The sequence below is a fragment of the Corvus brachyrhynchos genome, unplaced genomic scaffold (assembly GCF_000691975.1).
Source record: "Corvus brachyrhynchos isolate BGI_N302 unplaced genomic scaffold, ASM69197v1 scaffold14, whole genome shotgun sequence".
NCBI classification, from domain to species: Eukaryota; Metazoa; Chordata; class Aves; order Passeriformes; family Corvidae; genus Corvus; species Corvus brachyrhynchos.
This window is the reverse complement of record NW_008239110.1, coordinates 13,497,612-13,508,701: the sequence shown is the minus strand read 5'-3', so window position 1 is coordinate 13,508,701 and position 11,090 is coordinate 13,497,612.

Sequence of the window (11,090 nt, the reverse complement as noted above, 5' to 3'; positions counted from 1 at the left end):
GCAGTGTTGGCTGTGTAGCTCCTGTCCTCTGGAAATCCAGTGGAAGGGTTGTCTCTGGTGTTCAGAGTCCCAGATTATATCCACAATGGGATGCTTGGTTCCTCCCTCTGGGTGGAGCATCTCACAATGCGGTGATGAGTCATGAGGCCAAGTGTTGATGAGGCTCATTAACAGAAGATAGTCCGGAGGGAGTTATCTCTGAGTCAGGCGGCAGGACAATGATGGGCAATTAACAGAAAGATAGTCTGGGGGGAGGAGGCAAGGAAACACTGCCCCACCTGATTTCAACGGCTCATGAGGATGGTAAGAGGACACTGCAACCCAGGACAATCAGATATGCAATTTTTCAGCAAGATCAATCTTTGCACACCCATCACATTCTTGATATTTAAAAAAATATTTATGTTTATATAGTAAAACGATAAGGTAAATTTTATAAATCTTCAAATAAGCTTTCTAACAATGACAAATCTAGACCTACAAGATTTCTCGGCTTACTACAAGCAATATAAAAAACACATTACAGATTTATGCTATAAAGACAACTTTCCCCTTCCTCAACATGTTCTATTCATCAGATTACACAGCTTAAATAAGCATATATAAACTACTATTGTTGACTAAGAATATAACAAGTTATTAAATATACATCTGCCATCCTTGGAGTCATAGCGCTACTGAAGATAAAGATTCAAGCAGCTTGGACAATACAGAAATGTCTAATAAGGTTTCTGATGTTAAAACTTCCCAATAAACTACTTTAGACTACTCATACTAACATTTCAGACTCATCCATAAATACATCATCAGATAAATTAGTCTTGTTACTAACTGGAACCTTTTTTTCCACTAAATGAACTTATGCCCAATGTCCAAATGTCCAAGTACTGTTTTGAAAATTTTTAGGTACCCATCCAAAAGTATACCTGCTTTCTGCTTGAATATGTAATGTTTAAAACACTCAGTAAATACCTTCTTAAATATCAAAATATCAAATTTTGAAAAATACAGTAACATGGTCAGTCCTTATACTTTCTCTCATGCACCCAAATTTGACAGGAAGGTTCCTTCACATTGTCCCTATATCAGAAAAGGAAACTGACCCCTGACCAGCCCATATGTGAGAGCAGGTAGACACATGCCTTCAGACTAAGCACACACTCTTGTTCTCTTCCTAAAGCAGACAGAAGAGAACGACCCTTTCTACTCAGCTGAAAGGGGGCCTTGCCTTCACATCCAAAGACTGAGAGGGGTGCTTGCAAGTTATGATCACAGTGAAAAGTAAAGACATGTCTGGAAATAAAATGTCTATCACTCCTTAAAACAGATGGTTTGAGTTGTCCTTTATAGCCTCCAGTTCTTCAAGGAGCTCCATGCCATCCAAGCTGGAGACTGAAGTTCTAGCCTTCTCTTCTCACTAATCCCTTTTGGAGACACAATACAAGAGACCATGCGCTGAAGCAGAGGGTTGTAATGTCATAAGGGATGGGGAACATAATGCAGACCTTCTCAAAGGAGGCCCTGAAGCTGCAGTCTGAAGTGCCAAAATCACCTAAATCTGATCTGTCTCATAAATTCTTCCCTTACATTTACAGTTGCTTTTTTTTTTTAATGAATAATGCACCAATCCTCTAGCATGAAACCAAGCTAGCTCCAAATCACACCGAGTTGATTCCCCAGAATCCAGAGGAAAACCATGATCAATATACAATGTCTTTTTGCAAGAATTTAAACACAGTAGGACTACAACCAATTAATGTACTTTAGAGATGCCAGCCATCCTAAATCATTGGTAAACACAAGTCCAGAAGATTAGACTGCGGCAAAACCTAACAGCGAGGTGCAATAGATTGCTATTATTAAAGTTTCTAGTGGGTTCCCATGGAAGAAGTGATTGATTTGCAGTAAAAAGCATTGGATTCACAATAGGAAAGCTACCACCTGCTTCTGTGTAAGAAAAAGTATAAAGTAGTTTGTGTACAGCTTTCCCTTCTCCTGCTGTTAATTCTTTAAATTACCTTTTAACTGCTACTGATACCACTTCTTTTTCATTCATTAGTCTTAGGTGGCCTTATCACAGAATCCTCATAACAAGAAAATATCCTTCAAAGCTTTATAGCAAACATTGTCACCATTCAACACTTCATAGAAATGTAACTGGATAATGATACAACATGTACAGCAGATGTACAGACAATTTCATGGCTGGAGCCAGAAGAACGCAGTATCATGATGTACAAGAGGGTGAGAGCTATTCCATGCGTTACAAGCTCAGACAGTTCATGGAATGACAGAGAGAATGGTTTTTTAGAATTACTAAGAGGAGCAAGTTGCCATTCTGAAATAAACTCAGGCCACAGAGAGTTCTGATTTCTACTGAGATGGATGCTGTCAGGCCATACTTGGTTTTCTGGCTCCCAAATTTTCTGATGCTGCACTCAGTCATTCAGAAAAAAATCGCCAAAGTCAGACACACCAGCAATACACAGACTTTGGCTCTAGTAATGTAGCCTGTGTTTTTTGAAGGAGAGCCATACACATGTTGGTTCATCTCCAGCTTCCTGTGTCTGCACAGCCTGCAGTGCCTCTGGCTGCTTTCAATACCCCATGGCAAAGGGTGGGTGGCCGCTTAGAGACCTATTAAATTTGAGAGCAGGTTCCAACACTGGAGAGAGTAAACCTCCAACAGACACATCGAGATAGACATCCTAATACATTAAATACTTTGCTGTCATCCCTTCTCTCGCTTCCCTTTTACTCTTTTGCCTCCTTTAAATCCTGCACATACGAGCTTAGTTGTCTTTTTAAATTACAGAACAAGTGAGTCCCAAAATAATTTTCTCCTGACTGCTGCAAGCAGCAAATAACAATCCTTCCTTTGCTGACTGGTAGGTCAAGAGAACCAGAGCTGCGTCTCCACTCCCTGTTCCCATATGAGTCAATGTTCAGCCAGTGCCCAAACTCACAAATTCATTGCTCAGAGTAAAGGTCTGAGTTATCGACATCTCCCAACCAAATTACAGTAAATGCAATCCCAAGTGAGTTGCACTGCTAATTCTGAAGATTTCCTTCACTCTGTAAAAAATAGAGTAATCTGTAATTCAAACATGTGGTAAGTTACAACTGCTCCACTTAAAACAGCTGTGGATGTCTGAGTTATGATACCCCCTCAGCAAAAGGACAGTGATACCTCAGAGCGAAGCCTCCGAGAGAAGCTTTTGGGTCTCCATTGCTGTTTGAATAGAGGCTGATTTTTTCAGGTAAGAGATTTAGCTGACCACAAAAGAAGTATTCTCCAGATTCATAGGCAATGAGTCCTTGGATCCAGCACAGGACCCTATGATTTTTGAGATTTTTTTTTTTAAGGAAAGCAGTAGAACGTCAAACTGTAGTACACAGCCATCGGATAAGCTAATTTAATGTTCAGTATGAGTTGAATGTAAGGAGGCACAATTTGTTAAGAGACACTGCAGTGTCTCTTATTGATCCATCACCATGCAGATTAGTTGTTCTTGAAGCCTGAACTTATATGACTCACACTTCTGAGGATTTGAATATTCACCATAATAAAGATCAACGTGGGAAGGTTTCATGCCATATCAGAGTCCATTGCTTTTGCCTTGTCTCTCAGAAGTGTAGCTGGAGCACATTTCAGTACTTTTAACATGAGCTGGCACATCTTCTGAAGGAGGTAAAGGAGAGGTCAGATGTGTGTGCAGCAGTGCCTCTTTGATGATGCAGGCCTTGATTAACTGCATTTTATTAAGCAAGTATTGTCCTTTAGAGACCTACTTCTTAATTACAAATAAAAGGTGTAAAAAGGGCTTCTTCCATTGTTTAATAACTTGTAAAGAAATAATTCTCTTCTCCTATGGACTGCCTCTGTACAGTGCATGTGCTGTTTCAGGTTCCCATTATGCCTCCCCTGCCAGTCATACCAAGTTTTCCCTAGCTAAGATCTCTGCTTTAAGATGAGTAGTGCCTTAGAAATGATTCTTCCTCTTTATTGACAAGGGTGTATAGAGCTAGGTCACATGTAAATGAAGGCTGGTCAAATGAATGCCACCCATTTCGACTCAAGCAGTATTTGTCAGCTGCTCTTAGTGTATGTTCTCCTTCATGTAAGTATCCAGCAGCTGTATTTTTGCATCAAAACACCATAAGAGCAAGGAGTTCCCTACAGACTGACAATGCAAAACATAGCATTTGGAGCATGGATTATATGAAGAAACCTGGCATGGATTGTATGAAGAACCACAATCTTCAAAGCATTGTGGTACATTTAATTTGTCTGAAGAAGGAGTGGTGGGCAATTTAAGTGTCATCATGAAGAATCAATGACCTATTACAGATGCAGATCAAAAGGAATTGAAGAGAACGATTTTTGGCTTTGAAAATAATATATAGATAGTTGAAGGTGTAGGTGTAATTGCAAGTATAGACACAGATAGAATTTGGGAAACAGTTTTTCACTGGTGATAGGAAAAACATTGAGGTAACAAACTTGTTTCCATATGGCAGAAAGCCAGATGATTTTATCCTGAACGCAGAAACAATACTCAAAATAATATGTCATACACCTGTTACAATTCTATTGTGAAGGAATTCAACCACCAGGAGCTAGACAGTCCAGTTCCTTTGAACCTAAGCAATAGCAGCCCACTGTTCCTCGTGCTGCCCTTCAGATGCTCTGCTATGTGTACAGCACCTGTCTAATATCATTCTTAGGCAGTGTCACTCCCATTATAAAGCTTTTAAGAACCAGGAGTGATTTAAATGCATTTTTCTTATTCCTAGCTAGCCCTCTGAATTGTAGAACTGGGATTTTGGAAAAACTACATAATAATAATACAATTAACGTATTTTTTCTAGTCAAATTTATCTTTTGCAGTCATGCTACACTCACAAAGAAAGAATAGGATCCTTCTGGATAACAAAAGGTGTCTTTAACGTCTTTGTGGACCCCAAACCTGGTTGAAGTCTGTATGCCAGAGAGATTTTCCAGCTGATGTTCCCTTGCACTCTTGTTTTAGAAAACACACCACTCTCTCCTTGAAAAAAGTTTTGAAAGCCACATTTCCTGCTTTTTTTTTGCAATGTATTCCATGAGGGAGGAAGCAGAACCAGAATACAGCTCTCTACTTACTTCCCTTTCTTACCAGTTCTCCCCTCACATTTTCTCCACTGTGGACACCAGTCAAGGGCAGTGAGAATTAATCATTTGGCTCCCCTTACAGAGAGTTCTGTGTTTCACAGTGTACAGCTTATCTCCTAGGGGAGATGACAACAGCCACAAATTCTCTTCTCCACTGATCAGAGCAGGGATTCAGGTGATTACCTCATATATAGATGTCTAAAGTCAGGTGAGGTGAATTTCCCACATCTATCTTAATGATAGCAAGCCCTTGTAGCATAACTGTCTTTGAAGAATCCCAAAAGAGGACAGCTTTTACAGCAACCAAATCTCAAATCCGTCACAGTGTTGGACACTAAATAAACCTGTAGCATACAAGCTATTTTTAGTGAACGTAGGAAAAGCCATACTGGGGAAATGAAAGTCTGCCTAGTCCAGTTTCTCACAGTGGGCAGCAGCTGATGCCGAGGAAGGTTACGAGAACGCTGCAAGCAGGAATAGATGCTCCCCTGGTGAACTGTCAGAATACTTCCAGCCCTGTGTCTCAAAATCTCCCTGAGACAGTGGACATATTCCTTTTGTATTTAATGACCCTAAATAAATAAACCTTTTATGAATATATATTTTGGAAGTCATCTTCGGCATCTACAGTGCTCTGTGGTAATGGTGAAAATATTTTAATTAGAGGGTGAATGAAGACTCATTTCCTCTTATGCATCCTGAATGTGCAGCCTGATAATTTTGTGTGGTGACTCTTTGCTCACGTAAGAAAAAAAACCCCAGAAGGCTATTCAGTTTCTCCAAACCACTCATGAGTTTTTAGGCTTTCATCATACCTTAAACCCCACTGGCTATTTTCAGGGCTGAACTGTCTTAACACATTTACTCTCCATGTGCATATATCATTACATCATATTTGTTATAAATCTATTAAAAATTTTTAGTTTTATGGTATTCTCTCTGTGCAAGCAAGCTCAGAACTGTACGTTCTAGATTGGTTGTTGATGGCAGTCTACAATGCTGCAAAGAGAATACAATTTTTTTAACAAATAACACAATAACGTGCTGTGCTCTCTGTTAAAGCAAATTGATTTTCAGTTGAGAGCTGATCAGAAAGGAAAGGAAACCATTACCTCCCCGTCCCCAGTGTGGTTATTTTTGCTTCCTTGATACACATGAGTTCCTTTTCTATCTATAATATTGAGAAATGGGTTGGTTTTCACATGTGAAAATGAAAAATTAGAAAGTGCTTCTGACATCCATGTCAGAATTGTAAGATTTTGAAAGAAAAAGCAAAGCCACAAACTTACTTATTTAATATGCACCTCAGAAGATCTCTTTGGTTGTCAGCAGGTGACAGAGGATGAGGCAGAAGTTTTGGGATGGATGAAGAGAAAAGAAAAAAAAAATAAACCTTTGAACGGAGGAATATGGTTCTGAAGGGCCGGAGGCACATACTAATCAAATCATGACCTTTCTGAAAGGCACCTACAGCAAACAAGAGACGCTGATACAAACAAAAAATAAAAAAGGAAATTTAGTTTGTAAGAACAGTATATGGATTTTGAAAATATACTTGTCTCATATTATAATGAATTGTAAAAATCCCAAGGGTTTTAACAAAATAAAATATCCAAATTGAAGCAGAAGTATTTTATGTCATTGTTTTAACTAACATATCATCAAAGGAATAGTTTTATCAAAATAAGTGTATTTAAACTGTTTTAAAAATTTACTTCAAAAATGTAGATGACATTGAAATGTTTTATAGTTTCAGCTTTGCTGTATCCAAAATATTCCGTAGAAAAGAGCTTCTTGGACAAATTCTTGCCAGCCTCACACCAGAAGTTCTTTAAACTGTCCCTTCCCACACAGCCTGACTCATCACACAGATGCAGGAATCCAAACAGGGTGACATTAATCATCTGTGCCCTGGAATTATGGACCTCACTAGCTGAGGATGGAGGCAATAAAGCTGAGGAGTGCATTGCTTAAATTTATAGAGCAGGTGGAAGCATTAACTAAACTTTTCAGAACACTAGGCTTGCATTTTAACATGGACTTGAGTTAATGACATGATTATTTTTCTAGTTCAGTAAATCAGGAAGTAAGTGAGTTTTAGTGCCCTCTTAGACTCTTTAATATTATTTGAGTTAATCTCTTAAAGGAACCAATATATATTTGTGATTTATGACTTTATATGACAGAAGCCAAGCAACAGAGCACATTCCATTTAAGGGTTTCTCTTCCATGAGAAATTGTGGCAGTTTGGCAAATGGGACACAGAACCAAACAGGACCAAACAGAACCAAACAGGACCAAAACTTCCTTTAAAAAATGCAATGCTAATCATTCAGACTCATGATATCACTTTAATAATTGGAATAGCAGGCTTGATTAAAAAAAAAACAAAACAAAAACCCACAACTGTTTTAGTTATATGTTATAAACAGACAGAAAATCAATTTTAAAATCAAAGCCATTTTGAGAAGGAAAATCAAAGACAGATCATTTTAATCAAAATGCTCTTGCAAATAATGACTGCAAACTTGACCATTAAAATCAATACCAGTACTGCCACTAGCCTCTGGTAGCTTTCCTCACAAAATAAAAAGGCCCTTGGGAAACTCTCTCAGCTTGGAAAAGATGACAGTTTTATTCTCTGCCTTCCCAAAATTAGTTCTCTGATGGCACTGATACTTTTCTCCCTAGGGTGCAGCAGTTTTGTTCAGTGAAGCTACATGACAAAAATCCCATGGAAACTAAAACCCATGTAAAGTACCATTTATAAAGAAGAGGTTTCCATATCTGAAATGCAAACCAAGGAGCTGTGCAGTAACTGGCCTCTATTACCCCTCATTATTTAATGACTTCAGCCAAACACAAACTTACTTCTGCCATCTAAAACCCACAAATATCACTCTGCAAACAAACAGGGGTGAAAGGCAGCAGGCGAGCACCTCTTCCTTATGTGGCACCCAACCAATACACAACTTTCCCTGACAGCGTTTTGTAGTAGATAAATTCTTATCTGAGCTTTAAAATGTAAATAAATAAATAAACAGTGGTCATCTTATTAGAGCTTTTTTTTTCCACGTGTGAAAATAAAGACAGCGTAAAACGAATTCTTTCCTGTGGAAAATACTCAAGATAAACCACATTATTTGCATTTTATTGTCTCTGCAGAGGTGTAAATTGCTGTAATCTTGGGCTTTATATTGCACTGTTAAGGTGCTTCTAGGAAAGAGAAACCAAGCAGAAAATTGGCATCATTATGCATTTCTAAGATCACTATATTTAATCATTAAAAACAGCAAATCTTTGAATAATAAACTGGGGGGAATAGACAGTCAAAAAAATAATTTTGCAGCTGCAGGGTTATGAAAGCATCATTTGATGAATTACCTTGAAACAGAAAAAAGGACTCATCTCCTCACCTTCCAAAAAAAAAAAAAAAACCCACACCAAAAACCATCCCACAAAAATCACCTCATCATCAATAAAATTAGAAGACAGGAAAATGGCAAGAAATGAAGATTAAAGAAATTCTTCCCTAATAGATCCACCTTCTTTCTTTCATAATGCAGGATATTAACAGAGAAATTTAAAGGCAAAGAACTTGAGAGAACTTAAAGAAGAGAAGAAGAAATGATCACAGGTCACATTCCCAGCTTCCCTGGAAACTTCTGCAAGAACCTCAACAAAACAACTAGTGACAGGGGATGTTACTCACAGGAATTGTGACTTCAGGTCAATCTCAGTTAATGACTGAATTTTAATTAATCCACACTGCACTGCAGTTACTTCCGTATTTTACATTCTTATAATGAGGCAGTTTTATCTCAGTGAGAAATTGACAGTAGGCTACATCTTAGAATCACAAAATGGTTTGGGTTGGAATTAAAAATCATTTAGTTCCAGTCTCCCTGCAATGGCCAGGGACACCTTCCACTAGACCAGGTTGCTCAGAGCCCCATTCAACCTGGTCTTGAACACTTCCAGGGATGGGGCACCCCCACCACCCTCTGAGTAAAGAATATCTTCCCTACATCTAACCTATATCTCTCCTCTTTTAAACTGTTCCCTCTTGTCCTATCACTATCTGCCCATGTAAAGAGTCGTGTTACTAGAAGATATATTCCTTTTCCCCTGTCTTTAGCTCTGGAGCTTGAAGACCATCACTCCTCAAAGTGACTGCAAAGCACTCCTCTTTAAGAGACCATGTACCTGACAGGTAGGTCTGCAAGCATTTTTCAAACACTCTCAAGTGCAGCATCTTTATTCACAGTTAACTTTAGTCTACATTTTTTTTCAAAATACACTATATGTCACAGGGTTTTAATGACTCTAAAATAACTTAAGAGGCTATTGTGGTTTAGTTGGCTTGTACAGGGGTGCATCAGCTTGATGCACCACATGAGCTGAGATCCATGGCTACAGTTTTTTTAAAGAAGAAAAGGAAGTCATATGTAAAAGAAATTAAATCAAGAAAGATAAGTTGTGATATTCCAGGTCCATGTTTCCTTTCTCTTTTTTCTGCAAACAAGACACTTTGTTTCTCCTTCAGGTCTTCACATATGAGCATTAAAAGGATCTAATAATGATAAGGTAAAGCCTTAATAGAAAATAACCAGCTGATAGCATAATGCACATTTGTACCTCACACTTTATTCTGAGCACTTTCATATTTCAGGGTATATTCTTGGTTTGTGGTAGCTTGATTTGAACTGTAAAAAGGTATATGTATTAAAGGAAAAGAAAAAATTGTAAAATTCTTGAATATGTTGCCATTTTCCATTACTGTGTTTATTTAGAATCAAATTTTATAAATTTGTGGTTTATACACCAAAATCAAAAAAAAAAAAATCCTACTAAGATCAGCACCCCAACATGGTGATTATTTGGTGATTCTGGGAATGGGATATGGTTAAGACCAATCTGATTTTTACTTCATTGCTCCATGAGGAAGAAATTACTTGTCTGTTAAAAAAATGTTTTTATTTATAGAAATTGAAATGAAAATTAATTCTATCAAACCATACGATTATCTGTTTTCTGTAGCATTACCGCTCCTGGAGATAAAATTTAAACAGCTATGTTTAAATAATACTTTTTCATTAATATTTTTTCTGTAAATTTCATTAGTCTTTTCATAAAAGACGGAAGTTGCGAAGTTGTATATCTGAATAGAAGAGAATGACAGTGTAAAAAAAAAATATTATCTCCATTTGACCAGTGTGACACATTTTTGCTACATAGGCACTTTCTCAGCTGCTAATCTCCAGGGGTTTCAGCAGTTAAGCTGATGGATGATGGGAAGAGGATTTCTTGACAGCCTGGTAATCTATCCAGAGGGGAGAGGATGCTGTTGGTCAGAGTTCAGGTACTGGAAGGGCTTTTGACTAGCCCACCATCTGTACATGTCTGGAAGGCCAAGGGCTGTTTTTCCCCACTACTCAGCTCACGGGAATGAAAACATCACTGCAGAGAATCATGCAGGCAATGAGACAAAATGCTTTATTTGCTACTCATACAGAGAATTTTTGGCTTTGTGAACGCTTACTACGTTTTTATTGTGCTCAACAGACACTTAGAGATTTGTGTAAACACTGCCAGTACTATTCAAATTATCAGCACAGCTCCCAGTTATCCACTCCAGTACCCTCCACCATTGCAGCGCTACTGTGGGCTGCGCCAGAGCTGTGGTAGCATGATAGGTAATTAATTCCACAGACAAGACTCTCCTACTCCTGCACACCCTCCTGACCATGCCACCACACCAATGGTGCAACATCGACATTCTCCTTTTGACTGGAGGTTGTGTATGAGCTCCTGCCCGTACAGAAACACTGGTGTCTGGCAGCACAGGGAGCAAAAAGGATTCCTCTGCCACCTACCTACTTTTATGGTACTACATGTCTAAAAGATCTGTGCAGCCCTACTGCAGGTCCTCATT